Source organism: Triturus cristatus, chromosome 2_2, assembly GCF_964204655.1.
Source record: "Triturus cristatus chromosome 2_2, aTriCri1.1, whole genome shotgun sequence".
Taxonomy (NCBI): Eukaryota; Metazoa; Chordata; class Amphibia; order Caudata; family Salamandridae; genus Triturus; species Triturus cristatus.
Window position 1 is genome coordinate 433,363,111 of NC_140582.1, and position 27,152 is coordinate 433,390,262.

Consider the following 27,152-nt stretch of genomic DNA (forward strand, 5'->3'; position numbering starts at 1 on the left):
CATTCCGGCGCACGACGCCAACGACGGACGCAGAGGACGCCTAGCGACGCACAAGGGGTATTGCCTGACGCCTGGGCATATTCTAAGGTGAGGAATCTAACTAACGTGTTTCTTTCAGATATTGCACAATCTGCAGACATGACAAGCCATGTACAACTCATAGTGGTCCCTTGAGGAAATTTTCTATTGAAATCATGGGTCTTTTCGGTATGCTTCCACTGAAGGAATGGTATGCTGTAGTTCTGGTTGATTTTTCCCCCCAAAATAGCCAGAGGTACATATGATATAAAGTATCACCACAGAAGCGATGATTTGGTTTTTTGAAGATGTTTTGCTGAAAAAGAATTCTGTAATGGAGTACAATTTGTCTTGGCCAAAATGTAAGATTTTCAGAGATTTAGTGATATCAGACATTCAAGAGAGGTATTATACAACCAAGAGGCAATTCGGGAAAAAAAAGATGTATTGAGTTGTGAAAGAATCCATTCAGCTTGTGCTGCAATCAGGATTGTTTTGGAGGCAATCTCTGAGGTCCCATTAACAATCCTATGGAACTACACCCAACTCTTTCACAGGGAGATCTCCTTTTGAATTGCCGAGAAAGAGGATACCCACAACTAAGTTGACTCTGTGGTGGATGCTCAAGAGACAAGAGGGTGAGGTGACTGAAATGAATGATGTGGAGATAATGTAGACGGGTTAAGAAGTATCAAGAGAGGATGAGAAGTTATATTGAGAGGAGGCTGTGTCTCACCTTTAGGCCCAAGGCCAAAGTTGGCCAATTAGTTAAGAATAGGATAGTGCAAGTCTTAAGGTCAGCAGTAAGTTTTGAGGATGGGCATTCATGTAATGGGAAGAAAGCTTTGGTATGTCAGGGTGGAAGTGAGATCGAAAAGAGTACGTGGGTAAGAATGATGATAGCAATGTATTTTGGATATGTGTTTCCATGGAGTATTTAGTATACAAGCAGATGTAGCACACAGGGGATGAATGCTTGTTTGGAGAGACTATAAAGGACTATCACAGCTCCTGGGAAGTTCAATGATTTTGCTTTGGTGTAAGTAATTGCTCCAGGTATTTTCTATTTTGTTGGTGTGTAGCTTTTGTTAAGTGTTGGTAAGGGGTTCATGTGAGGTAGGTGCAGTCTATGTGTATGGAAGGTGAAGGTAGAATAGAGTAAGGAAGGTGGTGGTGTGATGTCGAAGGCAGTATAACCAGGGACGTGGATGGATCGGGAGACAGTTGGAGGAGACTGCCTTGTTAAGGAACTTGCTTCTGTATCCTGTACTGCATACCTTGTGTTTATACTATTAAACATACGCCTTTTCCGAACGTCTGGAGCTGTATCATTTGAGATCAAGCTCAAAAAGGCATCCATTAAATACAAAATGCTAAGCATTCTACAACACACAGCTAAAGAGCTTGATTTCTCGAAATTGTGGTGTGCATTTAAAACTAGATATGGTGGCTTCAAATATTTGGCCTTAACTTTCATTCCTACTAGACTCTCCCTATCTTTACTCAGTGTGTCAGCACGTCTCTATAATGACATTGCCAACATGTTCTCTCCTTCTGCTGTCGTTCTCCTCATGGTTGATGTGCCATGTATTGCCCTCTCGGTTTAATGCACCGGTAACCTTTCTTTCTCCCTTCTATTTGTGACCAAAAATTTGATGTTATTGCAGGTTTTCAACTGACCTCAATGTATTTCTCTGATCTCATAGTTCTATAATATCCGCGGGACTTTCACTCATCTGTCCTATATACTCATGCTTCACTTTTCCTCTCTCTTATTCGGTCATTGTGCACTCTTTGCCGATGTGCACAACGCCAATGTGGTGTTAAAATCACAGTAGTTGTGCCTTCTATTTGTTTTCGCTAACACGCATCACTTACCTGAACTGCATGTACACATCGGTTTTGTGAATCATTTCCTCTGTAAAAATGTCGGCAGATGTTGCACATACGTAGCAATGTTTGGTCAGTATTACCACAGTCAATATGTAGATGACTTTCAGTTGTCAAATAAATATGCATTGTTCCGCACTCTGAAACCCTGTTGGGTGGAGTTTTCTCTATATCTGACAATACGTATGTAAATTAAATAATGAACATAAATGTCGATCTGCTGTTGGGTGAAAAGCCAGGACAGGCTGAAGGCGTCACCACTTGGCCGCTAGGCGTAGGTGTGCTGGTCGTTTAACTCACAGGTGTCCGCCCTAGTTCGTCGTGTTATCTACCCAGCTCCAGGTAGCAAAATCTGATACAAACATTTTCTAAACAAAATGCAGACTTGAAACAACTAATAGATACGTCGTTTAAAAAAGAGGAAATGTTTTTGAAAAATTCATTTACCTTGATTTTTTATGAACCTCCTCAGGATATCGCCGGCTGACCTGTTTCCATTTCCCCGACAGTCTGATGCCCCAGGCCGGGACGGGAAACGCAGACTTATGTTATGACGCAGAATAATGTGGAGTTCCCACGTCACGTTCCGCCAATGGAATGTTATCGGAACAGCAGGTAAACTTGGCAGCTGCATGTGGAAAGCATTAACGTGGTACACGGTGTTCCCGCCTTCATTTGACATCGTCAGGCAGAGGATATGACGAGAAGAAGCGCCTTTACCAATAAAATACCTGAAACGGATTTTAAGTGGCGCAAGATTTAGGTAAAAATAAATACATTAACAAAATGTTTAGGCAATGTGCTGAAGTCACAGGCCAGTCACCTCTACTGAACAAACAATACTGACGGATACCTTCATTCAGTTTTGTAAACGTTAACAAAACACAGGAGAAAATGAAATGTATTAATTTCAGGGCTAATACTCCAGTAAAGACCGATGGTAATACTTTGTTATTTCTGCTAAAAAGCCATACAATATTTGAATTACACAAATAAAACACCACGAATTTTATAGAGTCTAAAACATACGCTTTTTAATAAATGGTTTAAATTTAAAAACTGAACAATAGGAGGGACAACCACCTTCCGCCGTTTGCAACCAGGAAGTCCATACACACAATGCAACAGTATGAAAAAACAAGCATTGGCAAAGCAAATACGTTTCGCCTATGCAAGATCTATTGGCTTTGTCAATTTTTTTTAGACATGTTCTACAGCAGCAGAAGCTGGTGTGCAACATGGCTTAAAATAAAAAAGAAAACTAGGTATGACTGTGGCCAGCGTTGAGCGTATCATAGCGTTTATGGCCTTTAAGTCATGTTGCACAGCAGCCTGTGCTGCTGTGCAATATGCGTAAAAACGACGTGGGAGGGATGTGGGGGAAAGCAATACGAGGGATGAGGGTGGGGGATGGGTTACAAACAAGAGACAGCGGGAAGAGGGTGGATTTACAGTAAATAGACTGGGGCATGGCCTGCCTGGAGCCAAGATGGATGCATAAATCGGGAGTTCTGGCGTGTGTGGCCTCTAATCACAGATACCATGTGCATGGGGTCCATAAACTTGACTGAATCCTCAGCCTATGAGTCCAGTGAGTCGCCCTCAACAGCCTAGGATGAAGAAAGTGGGCTCTCTGATCTGTCACAGTGAACGCTGAGTGAGGGCCGTCTGAGCACTACCTAGGAGGCAGCAACCGCGTGGGCTGTAGTTGGGGATCTCATCGGTGATGGTAATCCGTTGCCCCGAGACCTGAAGCAACAGATTGGGGCTGAGAGGGCCCTCATTTAGTGGCTCTGGGATCATGGCACCGGCTGTGCAGAAGAAAAGGAGATCCAGGGTGCGGCGGGCAGCAAGGCCAAGAACTGCACACCTGGAGAAGCACCACCTGAGACAGTTCATATGGAAAGGGGCTGTGTGAATACTAGGCACCAGCTATTTAGGAGCGGAGAGCAGCTCACTAGTTCCTCTTCTTGAATGAATGATGCTGGCTGACTGGAGTAAAGGAGCCCGAGTGGGAGATGAGAGAGTGGCGAGCCAAGCGTGTACTTTGGGAGCCGAGCCTGGAGTTCACGGCACAGCAAAGCAAATAGCTGATGAATCTGGACTACGTAGCATCCACCTGGACGTTGGATCCGAGGTACTTATACAGCACCATGGGGAAAAATGCAGATCCCAGACAACCAAAGCTGCCATATGAGGGTCTGAAGTCATCTAAATAGGCAGAAACTGAAGAGCCAACCTCCACAATGCAAGAACAGTCACAAAAAGAGGCGGAAACTCTGGAGGTCAGGAAATTACTATATCATCTCCACTCTAGCCTCACCTTGATAGATAAAAAATAGACACTTTCAGCACTAGAATTGACACTATTGCAGCTAATTTGGATAAACATGAAGTCCGCAACACAGAAGCGTAACACTTCATATCAACAGAGGAAGATACACAGCAGGCAGAAAAGGAGAAACTGCTACACATCAAGCCCTGAAGTCAATTAAAGCTAAAAATGAAGACCTAGAAGACAGGTCAAGGTGCAATAATTTGCACACATTAGGAGTGGCTGAGTCGATAAGCACTGGCAAGATGGCAAACTTTGTCGTGTCATTACTGACGACACCCATGCTCAGACTCCTTCTCCAAGATGTTCTTTGTGGAGAGGGCACACAGTCTGTTAGCTTCCTGACCTCCTCCAGGTGCACTTGCTCGACACATTATAGCTAAACCATTGAATTACCAGGACAGAGATGCTGTGCTCCAGCTGGCAAGTGAGCAAAAGGAACTGCAATATTGAGGAGGCTGTATTTCTTGATTTCCTGACTTCAGATTGGCAGTTCAGGGAGCGAGCTGCACACTTCTGCCAGCAAAAAAGATGCTGAGAGAGCTTAACATACAGTAAGCCATGTTATACCCGGTCTGACTGCACATGTCCCATAAAAGTACAACTAAAATCTTCACAGAGCCCCAGCAGGTTACTGCTTACCTGAAAAAGCTTCGGTCTCCAAATGCGCAAAAGCACAGTGCAGGAGCTGACCGATCCCCCTGGATTCTGACTCTGAACCTGTAACTCCAGCCCTAGGAGGATCCTTGTAGCTGATCCCCGATGGGGGCGGAAGTAGCTCGTTGCACACTACAAGATGCTGGTCTCCACAGCAGCCAGTATGGAACTACACTAGGGAATGCCCTGCCGGATGCTAATTGCTACCATGTTGACCCACCAAATATAAAGACACTACAGCAGGGTACCCCCGCAGCCGGGACCCTAGGCAATGGCCACCACCCTTTGGTAAACTCAAGGGCAAATATTTCTTCACACTGGTCCTTGTAAAGACAAGTTATGTATGTTCCACAGACACCAAGTAGTTCTGGATCTTGGGACATGAGTGGGGTTAGATTTTGTCAGCAAAGTTTGGGGTTCGGCATGGGTCGGGAACGGAAATGTTGTGGGAAACGAATGCTGATGCTGTTATTAAAATACGCTGGTGTAACACAAGATGGGACACACGTGGTACCTATGCGAGTAAAGTACACAAACTAACATATCATATAATTCCCCTGATCAATGAAACTTGCCACAAGCAATAGCGGTCGAGGGCAGACATACTAACTTGGAATGTCTGCGGGCTAAATAACCCTAGGATGCACAGACAAATCATTGCATACCAGCAGAGACACAATGTAGATATAGCGCGTCTACAGTAAATGCATTTGATGCCCAGAAATGATAAACACCTGTTAAATAAATGGGCAGATCTTGCCTACACTGCTTTCTACTTGTCCAACGCAAGAGGAGTAGCTATCCTCATCAAATGTGGAACACTGTTTTAGGTCGAACCTACCACGCAACACAAACAATTTTTTTTTTAATGAAGTTTTATATAGCGCCAACTTGACCCGTAATCAGGTATCAGAGCGCTTTACATGAGCACCAGTTGCGTTACATGAGACGACATTCATTTTTGTTAGGCACTGGGAGATTTAGTGAATTGCCCAGAATCACAGGATGTTGAGCGTCGTTGCCGAGACTCCAACCTGGTTACTCAGATTTGAGGTCGACCGCCCTAGCTGTTAGGCTACATCCTCTCCCCATTTGGTTGCAATAGGCATATTGTGGGCTTGCACACTCGCTAGCTGATCCTGAAGGGAGATTCAAAATTCTGCGGGGATTGCTGGGTTTGTAGCCTTTTGACACTAGTGAACACATACGGCCTCACTACGGACACCCCTGACTTCTACCATACACTCTGGGGACACATTTGAACAGACAACGCTGGTCCAGTAATATGGGGTGGTGATTTTAATACAACGGACCCATTACTAGACAGGTCGCACTCTCTAGCTAGAGGACAAATAACTCGGCAACGGCTCTTAACAGTATATTAGTTGATGGTCATTTGAATGCTATCTGGCAAAAAAGAAATCTGGCCCTCTAACAAGGCATATACTATTCAGGGACACATAACATGTGGTTGAGGCTGGACTTGTGGCTTGTATCTAAAAATGTTAGTACATAGACAATGGAAGTGACACACCTTACCCGTACTTTATCTGATCACTGGCCAGTGCTCCTCCGATTTCAACCACTGGGACTCTCAAGGTATAACCTGATATAGTAGCTTTCGTCTAAGGTACTTATGGTCCTAGGGCTCTTCGAATTCTGCATGCCTACCTCACCAAGATGGAATCCGAAATCCAACAGCTAGGTTTGCTAGTGCCGATACCCCGGAAGTCATGGAGGAATTATGTAAAACAAGATTGCGGAGAGGAGCTAACTACCTGGATAAATACACAAGAGCACAAATATATTGTGAGGGCGGCAGGCCTGGGAAAGCATTAGCTAATGCTATCAGAAAGCCCTGGGCAGCTACTGCGGTGTAACAAATACACAACTCAGCAGGCGGGCTAAGATATGCTTTCAATGATATTGGAAGTGTGTTCATGCACTACTTCACGGCTCTGCACACTTTACACAAGCAGTATGCCCCAGATAAGATAGCAGTATACTTTGGTAAAGTCTCATTGGCCCGGCCAAGTGACACCCAGAGGCAATTCCTGGCATGCCAGATAACTTTGGGCGAAATCACTGACGCTATTAAAAGACTGCCTAACAATAAAGTGGCAGGCTCATATGTACATAAAACTATTAGTACCTCAAGTACACTTTGTTTATAAGGAAGTCCTGGAGAGGGATGAACTACCCGACTCAATGCCCAAAGCCATAATCATAAACCTGCTTAAACCTAATTAACCCGATACTGACATTGAATCTTATAGACCATTGTCGCTGATAAACTGCAATGCAAAATACTAGCTAAAATCCTTGCAGACTGGCTTTTACCATTGCTACCGGACCTGGTCCTTCCCAACCAGGCAGAGTCCATGCCTGGAAGATCAACCACATACAACCTGTGAACACTCTTTGCCCTACTTCACCAAATAGCTGAGGAAATGGAGGATGTTGCAATTTATCCTGATGCCACTAAGGCTTTTGATTCCCTTGAATCAGCATTCTTGTTGACACCCATACTATGTATGGGACTCCCCCACACCTTCCTACAATTGATTAAATTACTTTACACTACAATCATTAAAGAGACTGTACCTGAATAGACAAGTCTCTGCGTCTATTGTGATTGACTCATGTTTTTTTCTAGAGCGCTGGAATCCCTTGTGGCTACCCTGCACCAATAATTTGCCAATATGCTCGGAGATTTGGTAACAGACTCCTTTTGATCTCCCTATGCACGGATGATATAACTTTATATGTAAGGATTCCACAAAAGGAATTCTATCTTTTTCTAAGAGAATTCATCCAATTTGGAGTTTGGTTGTGTCTTTCCATCAATTGGGAAAAGTCAAGCTTATTTCATGTTACATCTTGAACAGGCAAATCTGAGCTGGAATACCCGCTTACTTGGACAACCTCTCCCATTAAATATCTGGGTGCATGGATTAGTCTAGAAACCTAGGGAAACCTAGCCCTAAATTATGGCAGAGCTATCTCTATACTGGAGGAACAAATGATTGGTTGGCTAACAAACTACCGATGTCTATGGCGGGACAAAGTGGCTTAATAAAAATGGTGGTACTGCAGAGGTTCCGCCACTGCTTTGTAAATATACCCATCAAATAGACCAACCACTTTTTCTAAACTCTCCCCTCATTACTAGTGTGCTTCACTTGCTTGGGCAAACAACCACGAATAGCCTGCACCACCCTAACACTGTTTCTATCATATGGGAGGGTTTGCCATTCCAGATATGGAACTTTATTATCTTAGTACTCAAGCTCACTTTCCCTACTACGGGCTAAAACCCCCCAAATACTTGCCCCACTTTGCCTCTAAAACTGAAACTGATATAACTTACCTAACATCTCTGAAAGTAACATTATGGAATAAAGCAAACCACTGCATGAGCGAAATAAACACACTGCAGTACAGAATGCGTGTGGGGGACACGATAAGGCAAAAGACAACCTTCCCTCTCTTCTACTCCCCATCTTCCCCACTGCAGATTCATCCATTGTTTAGTGTAAAGAATAGAAAGAATATGCCCAACTTTGCAAGCTCAACGTAATCAAATGTGGAGATTTCTACAAAGATAAGCAATTTATCGTAATGGATAAAATTGCCACAAAAAACCTTCCTACTCCATTGGATCGTTATCTAGTCCATAGACTTAAAGTGACTAGTAAGAAACTCACCCTGAAATATCCGAATGAACCTGATAAATCTGGCCCACTTGAACTCTTAGCTGCTGCCAACACTCCCAAAAAACGAATTTCATCAATATACAGAGTTATACAGAAATTGCGTCTTGTGAGCTTATGCTCCGGCACAAATAGGGCCTCATAGACACTTCTGACTGCAAGGTGTGGCGGGGGAGGCAGACTTTAATTTCCTTGCATGGCAATGTGAGACGATCCACTATTTTTGGACTCAGACTATACATTCATTGCAGGAAATGATTGGAACTAGGATTCAACCGTCCCCACTCATTGCATTATTGGGATAGTATTCCCCACACAGACCGCAAATATCCATTCGTAAAATATGGGGAAAATAAAAATGGTTTATTAAACTTTATAATAAATTAGAAAACAATTCTTATGTTATATATTAGTGTACATTCATTTTATGTATTCATTTTAAAATTAAACAAAATAAAAAATGCTACAGCACTATCAACCTAATTTTGAATAAAATATTTAACGTAAATATATTAAATAATTTTTTTTCTGAAGTTTAAATTTAAACATAAATGCCTAAGTAAGAAAAAATTATGCATTCATAATCATTAAAATTGATGTGTAGATGTGAGAAAGTGGATATTAGTTGGGTATATAGTAGTGCATCATAATTAATAGTGTCACTATTCTTGTCAGGACTAGAAAAGGTTTCAGTACTTTAAACCTAAACTCCATTCCTGGTAGCTATCGCACAGAGCAGGCAGGCTTAACTTTAGAAAATGTGTATTGCATTTAGAAGTACCAAAACAGTCAAAAGGTGGGAAAAAAACACAATCCCACTCCAATTTATACAAATAGTGAATACTTAAATGAACAAAATGACACCCAAGTGACAAAAGTCCAATGAGGGGACTCAGAGACGCACATTTTGAAAACTTTAAATAAAAATAAAGCAAAAAGGTCACAACAGCAGGTGCAGTACTTCTGTCTCCTACAAGTTCAGTAGTGATCTTAAGAGGGTGCCCAGGGGTGCCACATTTATGCCTGCCACTTGCCTGTGCACAAGATTGACTCCTGGCCCTTCCTTGACAAATATGTAAAAATTTCCCAGGGGTAACGCTACCCACTTTTGCAGAAGGTCCTGGGTGCCCTACTGCAAACAATTCTACAGAGACACTCTCTACCTAAAGTCAAGATGGCAGAACCTTTTTACCCTTGTGCAGAGCACCTGTGCCCACCCACAGGGTGTGGCCAGGGAAATGAGCAACCCCTCCTCTGTGGTCACCCGAAAAAGGTTCTGAGGACAGCTACTCTCCCACTGGGATTGGTGCCTGACTGGCTAGAAGGATAAAAGAGAGGCAGTCCCAAATGTTAGGTATATCTGAAAGTGACAGGGTAGGCATCCTTTGAAGATATGCAAGGGGCTGGGCACAGCCGCAAGGCCACCCTGTCACGAGAAGATTAACATCTTCCCCACACCAAAGGCCTTTGACTCAGCTCTGGGAGTCAAATTACACATCATAAATGAGCTAATCAACTCCTGGGTGACAATGTAGATTCTCCAAGTTTGATGAAGAGAGAATCTGGATTTCATTAAGGACACGAAGGCTAGCATTATGCATTACTTTGTATTGCCCAGCTCCTTGCAGCACTTCAAAGTAATACATCACAAAACATTCAAATTTCCAGAACATAGAATGTTCGATACACATATAAACCCCAAAATAGTAGCCATCTTCCTCTTTTATGCAGCTCTTGACTCCTAACTCAAAAACTCCTTCTCTTCTCAAACCGAACAAACCAAAATCAGATTCCAACTTCTACTGGTTATCTGAAAAAAACATAAAAAAACAAAATAGTCATTCCTTTCTAACTCTTAAAAGATTACGTTTCCAACATTTTTTAATTATAATCTCTTCTTTTTTTTTTTTTATTATAAACCCCCCCCCCCCTCCCCCTCCTTAAACTTACCTGAGAGGGAGGGCGGGATAATGCTAGCCTCCGTGTCCTTAATGAAATCCAGATTCTCTCTTCATCAAACTTGGAGAATCTACATTTCATGGCAGGACCGGAGGCTAGCATTATGCATGTTCAAAGCTGTGCAACAACCACAGACGAAACATGATCCAAAGGTTTCAAATAACATTTAGCAAATACATCTGCATTAGACCAATCTGCTGCCCGTAAAATGTCTTCTAAACGACCACCAAACATAAAAACCTTACTTGCCATTGCACCCCTTACCGAATGCGCCCCAAAATCATTCATATTCACACCTGCTTCAAGCATACAACCTCTTACCCACCTTGCAATTGTTGCTGAAGTAACAGGTTTAAAAGGTCTCACATATGAAATCAAAAGTTGATCGTCACCATGCCTCCTTAACTCACTCATCCTGTTCTCATACTCCTTCAAACATCTAACCACACACAATTTAGGATGTTCTTCAAACCTAGGATAAAATACCGAAGAAGACATACACTTTGTTCTTCTTGTAATTTTAAATAAAACTCCATCTGGATTGAAATATCTATTGTTAACATCCAAAGCTCTACCATCCGAAGCCCTCCTAAAAGAAACAAGGCACAACAAAGTCGCCAACTTACCTGACAATTGTTTTAAACTCAAATAACTATTCAAAGGCCAACTTTCAAACAAAATAAGCAACTTATTCACATCCCATAAACAATTATATCTAGGTTTTGGAGGTCTTTTCAATTGTATTCCTTTCATAACCCTGCAAACTAAAATGTCTCTACCAATTGAACAATTGTTCACCAAACTATGACCTGCAGCAACCGCTGACCTATAGCAATTTATTGTCCTGTAACTTAAACCCTTTTCAAATAAATCTGACAAAAAAATTGACAACTCTATGGCAGATGCCTCCACGGGATCCAAACCCCGTTCCATGCACCAACAAACCCATCTCTTCCTTGCTCCAACATACTTCTTCCTTGTCCCTTGAGCCCACGACTCACTGAGCAACTATTTAGCCTGTTCCGAAAGGCCTCTGAATTTGTCTCCACCCCTGAAATCTTCCAAACAAGAAGGCTCAATGCTCCTTGCAAAACCAGGGGATGCAAAACCTCTTCTTCTCCTGTAAGAACATCCTCCAAATCTGGAATCAGAAAAGGTTCCTCTACTGTCATTTCCAACAGACCTGGCATCCAAGCTTGACCTGCCCAAAAAGGTGTCACAATTACTAAATGACACTTCTGTCTCCTCACCATCAACAAAACTCTCTGTATCATAGCAAAGGGTGGAAAAGCATAACCCTTCACCTTGCTCCAATCCTGTTGAAACGCATCCACTTCCTCTGCTAAATGGATCTGGTCTCCAGCTGTAAAATCTCTCCAACTGAAACGTCAGCCTTGATGCGAATAAATCTACCTCCAACGGCCCCCATACCTGAAAAATTCTTTGAAAATATTTCACCTTCAATTTCCAATCGCTGAAGTCCCTTAAATACCTCTAATTCCAATCCGCTACAACATTCTCCAAACCTGGAAAATACTCTGCCTTCAATCCTATTTTCTGTTCCAAACAATAACTCCAAATCTTTTCCGCCAGCTGCGTCAAATCCTTTGATCTGCTTCCTCCCAACTTGTTTATATATCGGACAGCAGAAACATTCTCCATCTTTAACAACACATTGAAGTTCCTCAAATTCTTCCCAAAACTCCTCAAAGCATAAAGTCCTGCTCCTATCTCCAACCCATTTATATGATCTTTCCTTTCCTCTGTTGTCCACTTTCCTCCTGTCTCCTGACCCTCCAAATATGCACCCCATCCAAACAGACTTGCGTCTTTCTCCAACACAAAATCTGCACATATTCCAAATATCGCTCTTCCATTCCAAGCTTCCAAATTCTCTAACCACCACATCAACTCTTCTCGAGCTTCTGAAGTCAAATATATCTGGTCTCCATACCACAAACCATTCCTTAAATGCAAAGCCTTCAATCTCTGCAATGCTCTGTAAGGAAGCGGGCCTGAATAGAAGAAGAAAAAAGACCAATCACTCTCGCCAAACATCTTAATGACACTCTCTCCTTTTTTAAAATATCCTTCACCTCTGATTTTATCTTTACAACTTTCTTTTCTGGAAGACTCAAAATCTTCTTTTCTGTATCTACCATATAACCCAAGAACTCCAAACATTTTCTTGGCTCCAAAACAGACTTGTCTTTGTTCACAATAAATCCCAAATTCTCCAAAAGATTCATTGTAAACAATAACTGTTCACTCAAAATCTCCTGACTTTGAGACATGATTAAAAAATCGTCTAAATACATCACCATACCCACACCCCTCTCTCTCAAATACTTTGCAACCGGTCTCAAAACCTTCGTAAAGCACCAAGGAGCAGACGCTAGACCAAATGGGAGCGCAAAAAATTGATAAAGCTCCCCCAACCATCTGAACTGCAAAAACTTCTGACTCTCCACTGCAATTGGAATAGTGAAATACGCATCTTTCAGATCCAGCTTTACTAACCATTCGTTCCCCTGAAGAATGTCTCTTAACAGATGGATCCCTTCCATCTTGAAATGCCTGTAGACAACATATTGATTCAAATCTCTTAAATTTATCAGTGGTCTCCAACCTTTTTCCTTACCAAAAAAAGAGTACTCACAAATCCGCGATCCTCTTCTCCAATTTTTCTTATCGCACCCTTTCGCAACATCTCTTTTATCTCTTCCTCAACTATTACACTCAAATCTTTTTGAAAAATTAGCTCCCTTGGCTCCATCTTTTGAAATGGATCTGATTCCAACCCTATCACATAACCTTTCACTGTCTGAATAACCCAACTGTCTGAAGTTATACACTCCCAATTCCTCACAAACCATCTTTGCCTTCCCCCTACCTCGCAGGGGAAAGAACCAATATTCATCTTCATACCTACCTTGGATCCCTTGAACTGATTGAGCACGTCCTCTTCCACGTGCTCTTCCACTCCTTCCTCTTGGTGGATAAAATCCTGTTGCTGCCTGAAAACCTCTAAAGGCAGCCCTTCCTTGAGACTGGTACTGCGCCCTATTGAATGACCGGCCAGGGAAACGGGCTCTTGCCCCGGCCCTTTCAAAAACTCCTCTTCCGAAAACTCTTCTCAGAGAATTCTGAGCCCTGTCCAAACTAGTGAAGGTATTAACGTATTTTCCTACTCCTTTCACTAGCCCCTCAACGAACAGATAACCTTTAGTATCTTCAGTCGGTTCTTTCCTTGCAAAATCTCCGAGTTTCGGACTTATTCGCATTAAAATAGCCTTCCTTCTTTCTGAAGACAACGCTGAACTAGCATTGCCTAAAAAACACATTGCTTTTTGAGCCCATCCTCTCAAAAGTTCATTAACAATTTCGACAGATTTCATCTTAGCCTCTTCTGCCATATCTAGAATACATGCCAATGGACCTAGTACATCTAACAACCGGTCTTGGCACTGCTTAAGTGCCCTTTCTAAACCCTTTCTCGGGTCTCTACCCATCTTGAAAAGATAACTAATCAAATCCGGGTCGAGATCCGGAGTCAAACATGCCTTTCCTTCCACTACTGGACGAGAACATTCAGCCTTCATAACAGCTCTTTGTTCCCTCTCAAGAGGCCTTTTTTTAAATAAAACTCGCCACGTGAGGCAAAGGCCACCACTCACTGCTCCTAGGATGACGAATCCTATCCGGGCTAAACATGTCTTCACCCTGAGGATCCTTTATATTTCCTTCCTCACTCCTTTCTTTATCTTCCTTTTCAAATTTTAAATCCCATTCGTCATCTAAATACTCATCCAAGACAAATTCATCACCTACTACATCAAACTCCTTATTTAGGGTCTCTTCATTATGACTTTCCCCATCTTTCGTGCTGCATAGGACACCCTCTTTTGTGCCGCGATGGACACCTTCCCCTTTTGTGGCGCTCGGCTCACCTTGTCCTTTCTTCAAAAATCTCACTCCAATTTCAATATTTTTTTCTTTTCTAGCCCTTTTTCCATATCTCCTCAAATCTCCTTCTTCTCCTTCCTCTGTTGACCAGTATTCATCCTCCGAGCATTCTGCTCCTCTTCTCTTCTTTTTTAACACACTGTCTAAAACCTCTTTCATTGATGTTCTCATTTCTTCTTGCACAATTTTTCTTAATTCTCCTTCATTGGAGGATTGTGCACTCTGACTATTCTCCATTTTTTTTTTTTTTTAATCCTTAATTATTCTTACTCTCTAATCTCAAATCGCCTTCCAATCTTTCACCTATAACTTATATTGTCTGTAGTACCGCTGTACACCACACGCTTGAAAACAGCTGATATTTCCTCTCAGCGTTACCGGCAATTATTTAATGCGCATTAAAACCTAAAATGGCTTCCCAGCATCATCACGCTCTACGCGATGACGTAATAGGGAAACTCTCCATGCCCAAACTTACTCTCAACGCGCTTCCCTTAACAATTCCAAACTTGCGCTCACACGCGCGCATAACCCATCTCAACTACGCCGCAAGCTCTGATTTCAAATAGCTTGCGGTGCAACTGCCACTCGTAATAAAACGGTAAGATCTTATTTTTACTTAAAAATTATGCCACAGTAATAATCATTTCCTACGTTACCTTGTTAGCTTCTACAAATACCCTAACTTTGAAACGATCGTAAATTGGATCTCTAACAATAAAATAAAACATTTGACATTCTTAAAATAATACAATTTCTAACAAAACAAACATTTAAAACTTAAAACGACATATAATAATCCTCTAAACAATAATTTTATACAATTCTAAATAATTCTAACTAACACATATAGGGGCAGATTTATGAGCCCCTTGCGCCACTTTTGCGTCACTTTTCCCATGTTAAAAGTGACGCAAAAGTGGCGCAAGGGGCTCATAAATCTGCCCCATAGTACTTATGTTTCAAGGAGCAGCAATAAAAAGAGGAAGATGGCTGCTATGTTGGGGTTTATATGTGTATTGAACATTCTATGTTCTGGAATTTTGAATGTTTTGTGATGTATTACTTTGAAGTGCTGCAAGGAGCTGGGCAATAAAAAGTAATGCATAATGCTAGCCTCCGGTCCTGCCATAAAATTGGAAACTCAGGAAAATGGGCTTCTACAGGCTTTGTCAGGATAAAGGTAACTTTTTAAAAGTACTTTTTGTAAAATATTTGTTGCACATCCGAATTTACCAATAAATTAGATTTGTAATAAATATTTTTAAAAGTCCAAGAATGAACTTTTATAAGGTTCAGAGACGAAAATAACTTTATTAACTGTAATAATATATCCTAATACTTTCCTAGAGAACAGTTAACCCTGCCACATTGAAAATGGCTTTTAGGGCATTGTTACTGTAAGGACATATTTAACATCAAACTCTTACATGTCTTACTTTCAAACATCATGCACCCTGCGTTATGGGCACGTAAGGCTAACTTAGGGAGCTTATTAATATTGAAAAGGAGAGTTTAGGCCTGTCAAAAGAAGTTATTTTGACTGGTTGATTTTGCAGTTTAATCCTTCACATCATGTTACTGGTAGCAAGACTCCAGTCATGTTTTGCATGGTCACTTATCTGCAGTCCACTAGATGCATTTAACTTACAGGCACTGGGTACACTTTGTACCAAATACCAGGGACTTACACTTAAGTTAAATATGCCAATAAGAAGTGTAACCAGTTGCAATATGTTTTATTGGTCTGATCACATACATTGGCGCCTGGTTAGCAACGTCCCAGTGCACAGTGTCAAAAACACAACAGCATCAGTCCAATAAATGGAGGTGATCATGCACAAAGAGGCCATTTCCTACAGGATAATTACAAAGAATTGCATTATATTTTAATAAAAAAATAATCTTAATCTTGCATTAATTTTCTAAAGGGTTTTATTTTGAGTCTCTAACACTTATTTTCTTTAGCGCTTTGCAGTACTATTGATTGGCTATGTTTGGCGCTGGACATACGTTTTTAGAGGGTGGAGACCTGTAAGTCTACACTTCTGATTAACTTTACACTGATTTTGTAAATAGTCATAAGTAATTAAGTTACTCAAATGTGTAAGAGTAAATTATATGTGTAAATTTCTCACAAGTGTAAGTTATCTTTGTGAATAGGCCCGTTAATCTAACTAAAATATTTGAGAGCTTGTAAGCGTATAAATGGGGTAGAAAGATTAATTGAAAATGCTAGTGAATAGACCCAGTACAGTTATGACTTACTACTGGTTTCTTGTCTGAGTAAACGTATGTTCCTATTCCCAACCCTAAATGTATGACATCTTGAAACCTTGCTTCAGTGGCAGTGTTTCCTGCCAGTGATGCAAGGGTCTGTTTGGTAAATTTGCAACAGAGTCTATGATTGCATTTTCCTTTGTTGATGGTGAGAAAGAGATATAACAATTTATATTTACTGATGCCTCCGAGTACTGATGCAAGGATTTTCTACCTGCATCATTTTCCCCAAAGTTTATTTGAGATAATACTTCATATAAATATTCCCTTGAGGAATTAGTAAAAGCTTTCCCCACAACTAGGATAAGAACTGCTGGTGAGAGTGCACAATAACCCAGTTACATTTCAACAGTTACAACGATGAATGTTTGTTCTTTTCTATATTTTTTTCCTGATTAAGATCTTACCTTAATTATTCATTTGGCTGCATCTCCAAATATTTGAGAACAGGGATGTAGGAAATTGGGTTTTTGATTGAGGGGGTGTAGACCCTTTTCAAGCAACAACCACATTCCTAAGAGAGATCATCCTTTTTAATATTGCATTTTTCTCTCTTATGTATCCTTTACAGGAACATCTTCCAGGGTCAAACATGTTTACCTAGTTTAGCTGAGTGCAGGTAGGTTCATGGAAAGGTTAGGTGAATTACATGCCGAAGGGAAAGCTTCAACTGCAGAATGTTTTCCTTCCCGATCAAAGATCACTAGAGGAAAGCATTTAGCTCTCACTTGCTTTTGTAAATGGTCACCAGGGCCTGGGAGATGATAAAGAAGCTGGTGCTGCACAGATGTTCTCATAAGATTAGTTATAAATTACTACAAACTCCCCATTGTGTTATCAAGGTCAGTTAATAATGGTTTGTTTAAAGTGTACCTAAAAATTGTGAGCAAAGAAGGAAACAAATCAACTGTTAATGATAAATGGCAAGCAGTCTGAAATCTTTCTTCTACAGCTTTGTGTTTTATGATTATTTTTTGTTGAGATCATTGTTTTTCACTATTTCCTATGTGACTGAAAAGTATATAAGCTGAGTAATTTGGAAGCTTAGGCAGACTCTCTGAGCAAATGCTTAGAGACTACATTGCTCCAGCGGGAGTCAAATAAATGATACTAGATATTCCCCAAGACTGACTCCTCCGTTATTTAAAGACCACTTAATTTCAGCTTTAGCATTACCTGTCAGGGAAAACAACAAAAGTCACTAAATTAACCTGTGCTTAACCCTCTGGTAGCTTGGCACAAAAGCAGTCAAACTTAACTTAGAGGCAATGTGTAAAGTATTTTCCTCAAACAATAATAAAGTGAAACACAAAACAAGAAAAATACCGTACCAATTCAGAAAAATACAGAAATTTCAAATAAATTAAAAATTACACAAAAAAATAAATATCCAATCAGTAGAACCGGATTTATGAAGTTTTAAAGTTATTAGTGAAAAATAGCGCAGATAAGATAAAAGCAGAAAACGTAGACATCTAGTCACACTAGACCTAGGCAAAGTCGACGTAGAAGAAATTTATAAGAAAAACGTCTGAGACGGTAAAGTTCAGCAGGGAAGGCAGTCCAAGGAGTGGGTGTCGCCATCAGCAAGCCACTGGATGAAGTTGCAGTGAAGATTTCTATGTTCGGACTTAGTAACTGTTTTGGAAGTCAAAAATCTCCAGCTGTACGAAGGTGCAAGCTTCACAAGGTTGGATACCCTTCCAAAGAGGAGCCGCTGAACAGGATTTGCTGCAAAGAGAAGAATCTAGCGGGAGCTACCACAAAGTCATGCTGACCAGCGATGCACCTTGGGCGGATCAGCGAGCAGGTAAGTCACGATCTTCTGTCTGTTCTCAGGCCACTTTTTAGTGGGAACTTTTTTAAGGCCCAAGTGTCTGTTTTTGGCTGTTTGGCCATCACTACCAAGGGTCTAGGACTGGGTGGGCACCATTTGGAGAGTAGGCCTCACTTCAGGCAGGGTGCAGGTGCAGGGCTCAATTTTATTTTATTTTGAGATCCAATAATTTGCGATATAAATACATACATTCTAAAAAGCAAAATATTATACGAGCACCAGCAATACATACGTTAATAGGTGAACACAAGGCTGGCTTTAGGGCACTGCAACCGGTGCGGTCGCACTGGGCGCTGCCCTGTGGAGGGGGCACTGTGACCTCAGGGGGGGCGCTGTGTTTACCAATATTTTATGATAGAAGAGATATGGGGCACTTTTGCAGGTGGTAGTGAGAGAAATCCGAGGAGGCGGTCATGGGACAGGGGGCACCAAAAATGCACATTTTATAACAAAATATATCCTAGATCAGTTAAAAAGATAAGGATACATAAACCTCAGCATAAGATAAATACCAAGAATAGATCATGAACAGTTTCAATTAAAAACTAGACCGATGAGAATACATAAAGTGCACGAGGAGCCAATTTTGCAAAGTAGCAAAAAGGGAATACTCCAATCCTCTAATCTATCCCCTCCCTTTTAGTCGAAAAACCACCCCCAGAGTTTATAAAATTTCCTGACCTCCCCGTTATGCATTGCATATAGCCATTAATTATTTCTAACTTGCTTCATTTTTCGCAGCCAATCTCCCATCACGGGGTCCAACTGTGTCTGCCACTTTTGAAGCAGGAGGGATCTGGCCACTGCCTTTGCTACATATAGTAGTTTTGTCAGCTTATTAATTAAGCCAGAGGCAGGGTGTATTCCAAAACTTTCAGCCAGGTACTAGAAATTAATTTGACCCGCCATTCAAACTTTAAATACTGAACTATTTCATCCCAGAAACCCTGAATAAGAGGACACTGACAACTATGTGCACCCAATTAACAGCAGACCCTACGATACATCGAAAACAATGACTCTGCAAATTGGGGTTGATTTGTTCAGGAAATTGCGGGGTTCTATACAACAGCCATTTGCAAAAAAATAACATTCAATGCCAATTGGCACCTCTCAAAACACTAACATTTTGTATATTGACTTCATCCCACCTCCTTGTTGTTAATTCCAGATCTTCATATTTTTGCAATTTTTAATTACTTTTTGGGTGCGACAAAGGCCCTTGATGGAAGCAAACAGTCTCTTCCTTATTGTGAGCGGGGGTGTATGTGTTCACTTGGGCCATTGGCCCCTTTTATACCCCCCTCGCCCTACCTAGCTCGCCCCCTGGTTGGGGGGGGCTCGCCTCGTTTGAGGGGGCCAAGCCTGGCTCCCGCCGGCATAGCCGGCATGCAAATGGGGTCGGGGGAGAACCTCCCGCCTCTGGACTGCGTTTTACCCAGGCCCCCATCGGGTCTGGCTTTGCCTACCCAGCCCGGGTTCTAATTGCTAAATAGTTTATTCAACAGTCTATAGGAGCCCAGAAGTAAAAAATCCCCTTGAACAGCCTCATGAACTCCCAACATGTTCAAGCATCTCTCCCCTGATAAAACGTCTGCTACCATCCTAAACCCTGCTCTTGCCCACTTTTGGACAATGTCCGGTGCCAAATTAGCATCAGATTCCATAATTAGTTCTGAAGAGGGTTTTGCTACGTTAACAAAGGGAATGGCATGTTTTCTATAGAAATCCATACGCTTCCGATGAAACCACTGCAGAGTCTTATAACGGACTTTTTTAAGTGACTTTCCTAATTTTAATACATCTCGTATCTGATATTATTCAAAGATTAGCTGCATAAAATATTCACTAAATATACCATTGCATACTTTTTCATTAAACATGGACATAAACTGTGCTAAGTAAGCGAAATAATAGTCCTTAAGATTGAGAAGCGGCACCCCTCCTTCTGCCACCTCTTCGTATAAAGTGCTTAGTGCATCTAAAAAAAGATGTACTTAAAACACACGGAATGGCGGAAAGAGAAAATTGAATTAAGGGAGAATTGACAACCCTCCCAAGACTAGACAGTGAAAGAGTGTTCAGGCGTGAGAATAGGTCTTGTATTTTAATAAGCAATGGGGCAAAATTTAGATTGTTTAAATCATCAATCTACATGAATATCTAATACCCAGATATCTTTTCAGCTGCGGTTTCACATACGGGGCTATATCTGGATGTAGTTTATCTGAATTGCACCCACATAGTATTATTTCCATTGATTTCATAGCCTCCCAGTTTCTCATACTGTGCAAAGATCTCGAAAACTGTCTCCTGTGCGCCCCTGCTTCTATCAAGAATTAAAATAATGTCATCGGCATATAGCTTTATCTTCCCCATCTGTGGCAAAGGGGGATGGATATGGTCATTTTAACTAATAGCTATTGCTAGTGGCTCGACAAAAAAGGCAAATAAAATTGGGACTAAGGGACAACCCTGCTGGGTTCCATGCAAAACTCGTATTTTCCCCATCTCCATATTATTCACAATAATGTTGGCTTCTACATTATGATACATCCTGTGTAATACCCCCGTGATCTTGCATGGAATACCAAATCTGAATGGAATGGAAAACAGAGTTTCCCAGACCATGGGGTAGAATGCTTTTTCCACATCTATCAAAAGCACTATAGATGGTGTGTTAGCGGAGAAATAATCTAATGCTTTGGCCAAGTAATGCGTTTGTACCTAATTGCCGCCCAGCAATAAAACTGTTCTGATCTGAATGGATCAGCTTTAATGCAATTGGGTTCAATCTACTAGCCAATAATTTTGTAATGATTTTATAATCAACATTTTGTAACGTGATTGGATAATACAAGTTTGTATCTTCGCCATCTTTCCCCGTTTAAAAAAACCTCATAACATTCTCCCTAAGAAATTAGATCAGTATTGGGCCCCCTTCAAACACTGTGTTAACGACAATTAAAAATTAGTCAGCGAAAACCTCTACAAAAGATTTTTTTTAATTCTGCAGGAAAAACATCTGGCCCACAGGCTTTGCATTTTGGGAGATTTTTGATTACCTCAACCAGTTCTTCTTTAGAGAAGGGTAGAGTAATATTGATTCCCTCTTCCTCGGGTAATCTGGGAATATTATGGTCTACTAACAATGTTTTGAGGGCTTCTTTATCTATCAGTTGGTTTTGACCATAAATCAGTCTATAATGATTCAGCTTAATTTCCCCCACTCTCTCCGGTTCCTTGCACCTTCTTCCAGAAACCAAGCATTTTAGTGCATCTATCCTATTGTTATCAGCTTGCTTGCACACCTGCCAAGCTGCAAATCTCCCAGTGAAATTACTCTCCTCGCACACTTTACGCATGTAGGCATGATTTAGAACTTCACATGTTGTATAACACGCCTCACTTAGTGGCACATTCATCAAAAGAAAAAACGGTCGCAAACGGGCAGATTCTCTGAATTTGCCCCTGTGCGACCGGTATTTTTGCATTTGGGATGCATCATCCCAAATGCAAATATCGCAATTTAAGTAATCTCTAAATTGCGATTACTTAAATTGCGATTGCATTTAAGGAATCCAAAATTGAGATTCCTTAAATGCAATGCATTAAAGTAAAAAAATTAGCAATTTCGCTAATAGGGTGCGCAAATCACCATGAAGTTGAACTTCATGTTAATTTGCAAAACCTTTGAAAAAAGCACTTTTGTGCATTTTTCAAAGTTTCATGTTGCGCACACACATGCCTTTAGGGCATGTGTGTGCGCAACATATGTGCACAGGTCATTTCCAGGGGTGCAACAGGGTGTCCTTTTGACACCCTTGCACCCTGAAATTGCATGCACAATTTGCGAGTATCTGTTGGTACTCGCTTTGCACTTGCAATTTCCCATTCATTCCTATGGGCCTGTAGGCCCATAGGAATGAATGGGAAGCTATTCCTTATTTGCAACTCGCAATTTGTGAGTCACAAATAAGGAATGTGTAGGAATCGCTATTATTATAGCGATTCCTACATGCAGAGGATTTTGCGAGTCCTTAATTGCGAATCCTTAATATTCGCAATTAAGGACTCGCAAAATCCTAGCTTGATGCATGTGCCAGTTAATGCCTATTTAGCCTTGTCCAGTCCACTTTTATTGGGCGTAGATCAATTTCTTAGAAATCTTTTGTAGCTTTCCTGGACATTTCTTTCCAAGATTTGCTTTTGTATTTTAGCCATTTTAATTTTCTCGGCATCCTTGCCCATCACCAACCGTCTAATGTAAGCTTTTAAGGTATCCCATACTATACTTGGGGGGTGGGAGGGCAGACCTATGTTTTTTTTCCAAGAATTCCTTTATTTCCTCTTTACATATTTGCACCCACCTTTCCTCCTGCAAATACTGTTTGATGACGACCCAGCATCTAGGGTATTGCGGGGCTTTCCCCACCAGTATCTCTTAGATAACCATTGCGTGGTCTGAAAAACCATTAGATATAATACGTTGATCTTTAAAAACCAGAGTCTTTGACAGTAGAAAAAAATCTATACGAGAATACCCCTGAAATATACCAGAAAAGCAGATATATGACATTTTTGTAGGGAAAGCCGCCCTCCAAGGATCAAACAATCCCAGTGTTTTCTGGTAATTTTGTAAAACTTTCAAGGTTTTTGGTTTTAACTGCCTCTTTAGATTTACAGAGGAGTCAACTTTTGGTTTCTGTAAAAAATAAAAGTCGCCTCCTAGCCTGGAATTTGAAGTAGTGACTGGAATAACTCCTTGTAGGGAATGGCATTATCTTCAACTGGGGGGTATAATCTTAAGGTAAAATGCCTTGACCACACCATACAGCTCACCCAGAACAGTGGCTACATTTATCACTGAAAAAATCGTCCACTTAGGTTCCCAGCCTCTTGGCCAGAAAAATTGCAGTGCCCCGGTGTGCCGCCTGGGCGGATGAGAAGCCTATGTAAGGTGCCCAGGTTTTAAACATTGATAATTCCTACTGGGATATGTGTTTGCAGAACAAATATCACAGACTGGTTCTCGTCTGTGACCCAAGTTTCTATTGCATGAAGTTTTTTCTTATCATTAAGGCCATTGACATTTAAAGAGGTCACTTTTAAGATTTTATTCATTATCATCTAGACTTTCCTTTCCTAGTAAAACTATTAAGTGGAACATCTATACTTTTAATGGCCTCTTTATGCTATTCACAGCTAACTTGCTAAAACTATATACCTGCTGTAAGGAAAACAGTTTAGCGGCTGTACCTCCCTTCATATAAGAGTAACATTCTATACCTCTAAGATTGGTGCATGTAACAATCAATTATAATTTTGGATCTTGTGCAGGGCTCAATTTGTTGGAGCTTTTTGTGTCCCTGTAGCTCAGAACAGTAGACTAGCCAACTAGCCCTTGGTGTCACTCTGGTAGACCTGGGATCAAGTAGCAAGGCTGGCTTCAAGCATCAGGGCAATCCTCTGAAGTACACAGCAGTCCCTCTGGGGGTTCTCTGTAGTGCCAGGAGTGAACTGAAGCGATGGTCTGAGGGTCCAATATTTATAGCTAGTGCCAGCCTTTGAAGTGGGAGAAACTTCTAAACTTCCTCTTACATCTGGTTCTGTAATTTCCTTCCTCCCCTGCCTAGGCTCCAAGAGGTCTAGGGTGACAATAGACTTGTGTCAAGTTCTTTGGAAGTGTGCTGAGACAGCCCTTTCGAAATGTGAGGCAGGAAACAGCTCTGCCCCTCCCATCCTGACAGGATGGCCCAACCTGCCGACCCCTTTGTGTCACTGCCTGAGCTTGTCACACAAAGGACAACAGCCAACTATTTACAATCATGTGATCCAGGAGAAAGGCTACAGGCACCAAATGGTTAGGACAAGAAAATGCCAATTTTAAAACAATTGGGCATTTTCAGAATTGTGACTAAAAATCAAACTTTAACATCAAAGAGGATTTTAAATTGCAATAATTTGAGGCCAAACATGACATTCCTACCTCTTCCCAAATGTTATACTATGGGAGAGGTAGGTCTCACGGTAGTGAGAAATACATTTAGGAGTTTTTTACTACCAAGATATGGAAAATGTAAAGGTAAATGCCCTCTTTCTTTTAAATACACTGCACCCTACTCGATGGGTTGCTTAGGGCCTACCTTAGGGGTGACTTATATGTATTAAAAAGTGAGGGTTAGACCTGGTAAAAGGTTTATTTGCCAGGTTGCGATGTTTTCATGGGCTACAATAAGTGCTGCAGGGCCACTAGTGCATTTAATTTACAGACTCTTGATACATGTTGTACGCCACTAGGGACCTATAAGAAAATGATACATGCCAATCAGGTGTAGGTCAATGTTACCATGGTTCAAGGAGTAGGCACAAGCAATTTAGCACTGGTTAGAAGTGGTAAAGTGTGCAGAGTCCTAAAGCTAACAAAATCAAATATCGCCAACAGGAGGACAGCAGGCAAAACATTTGTGGGAAGACCACGCTAAGGGCTGTCAGGTCTAACATGTGTCCTACCCAGCTGAAAGTGGGGAGAACTAATCACGCTCATGGGAGTTGTCATCATAAAGGCAGAAGAACCTGGATAGACCATCAGCATTTGAGTTGTCTGACCCAGGGTGGTGTTCCACCGTACGTACATTCCCTGTAAGGAGATAGACCACCTAAACAGTTTGGATTCTCACCCCTAAGCTGCATGAGCCATCTGAGAGGCCTGTGGTCTGCCTGAACTCCCTGAGTTTCAAACAAGTAGTGTCTCAGCTTCTTCAGTGCCCAGACCACAGCAAACGCTGCTCTTTCAATAGCACTCCACCTCTGTTCCTTGGAGAGTAACTTCCTACTTATGAAGCCACATTCAGGTTGGTCGATGCCCTGTTCATTTAACTTTAATAGTACTGCACCTGTGCCATGCTCTGAAACCTCTCTCTGCACTATAAACTCCTTGGAGAAGTCCATGGCATTGAGTACAAGTGCTGTACACATGGCCTCCTTGAGGGTGTCAAGAGCGTTCTGGCAGGAGTCTGTCCAGATAATGATCCTTCTTAGAGGTCAGCTCAGTTAAAGGGGCAGCAGTCGTGCCATAAATGACCCTCTGGGGTAGAAAAGGCAGACCTTTGTTTAGCTCCCCTCAAGCAGGGCAATCTGTCAATAGCCCGATGTCAAACCAAAGGTTCTTGGGAACTTGGGAGCTCCAAGCCTGTTAATGAGCTCATCAGCTCGGGGGATGGGGTGTGCATCAGTCTTGGTAACTGAGTTGATACCCCTTTAGCCCATGCAGAATCTGAGTTCGGGGAAGGCGCCCAGTGGGGTGGTTTTAGATACCAGCACTACTGAGCTGGACCACGGATTATAGAGTGCTAAATCACCCCAATCCAAAAAAACGTTGAGACTTCCTCCTCAATGCTAGCTCTCACCTTGTTGGATAGCATGTAATTGAATTTTTCACAGGAATACTGTCTCCTATGTCAATATTATAAGTACACAAATGTGTGAGCCCATGGGTGAGGGAGAATAGAAGCAAACTGCTCCAGCAACTGGCAACAGTCTGTCTGCTGCTCTAAAGTCAGGGTAGGGGAGAGGTTAACACCTTCCCCTGACCCATCTTGTTCCTTGAAAGATAGGAGGTCTGGAAGAGGTTCACTCTCCTCTTTCACCCCATCATCAGTCACCAGGAGCATGGTGACTTCAGACCTAGAGCACCATTAAGGGGTTGCGGAGGTTTTTTTAATTTTGTTTAGCCATAAATGCAAAACAATATACAGAAAGCGAGCACATCAGGAAGTAACATTAACAAACTACGAGAAGAAAGAAAGAAATAAAGAAAGGGAGTTAGAACAAGGGAACATGAATGCATGAAAAAAAGGAAAATCACATTTTGTAATGCAAAACTTATAAATTCAAGTATATCTTACTTGATATAAGGTCAAACAGAGTATATATACAACACAATTCTAATCCCACTGCATAACAGACCATATCTGTTTAAATTTTCACCAAGAGTGTGGACCTCTAGCTCTGGCAAGAGCCATTTCCATTTCATATATTTCCCGTACCAGTGTCCAAAATTCGTTGATACTGGGTCCTGTTTTTTCGATCCAAACACGAGCAATGCACAAGCGAGCACATACAATTAAAATTGATACAAATAAACACGAAAGATGACCTCGATCCTGCATTACCCCCAACACAATTTCTTTCTCTGTCAACTGAATACTGTGTCCAGCCAAAATTGCAAGAGCATGGTCAACTTTAATCCAAAATACACACGTAATAAACATGTCGTAAATCAGCGGCAAACAGTTGACACTTTGGCCAATATGCTTTAAGTGAAGATAATTGATTCACAACCCATTTAGATATTAGCTCAGGAGTATAGTACTGCATAAAAATTACCCTATGTTGCGGTAGCTTCAGATTAACCGACACTACTGCTGTATCTATGGTTGCCTTGGATTCCTGTATTTCATTACTAGTTATATTGGTTAGAAAGATCTGACTTAGC

The 27,152-nt window shown here is 41.4% G+C and overlaps 1 protein-coding gene across 1 annotated transcript in view; it reads right to left on the bottom strand.

Moving 5' to 3' along the window:
- LARP1B (La ribonucleoprotein 1B) overlaps positions 1-27,152 on the bottom strand; it is a 574,280-nt gene that overhangs the window by 511,533 nt on the left and 35,595 nt on the right. Inside the window, exon 2 of the mRNA XM_085643073.1 lies at positions 2,356-2,639. The gene's annotated coding sequence lies outside the window, so the exon portion shown is untranslated. The remainder of the gene's footprint in view (positions 1-2,355; positions 2,640-27,152) is intronic.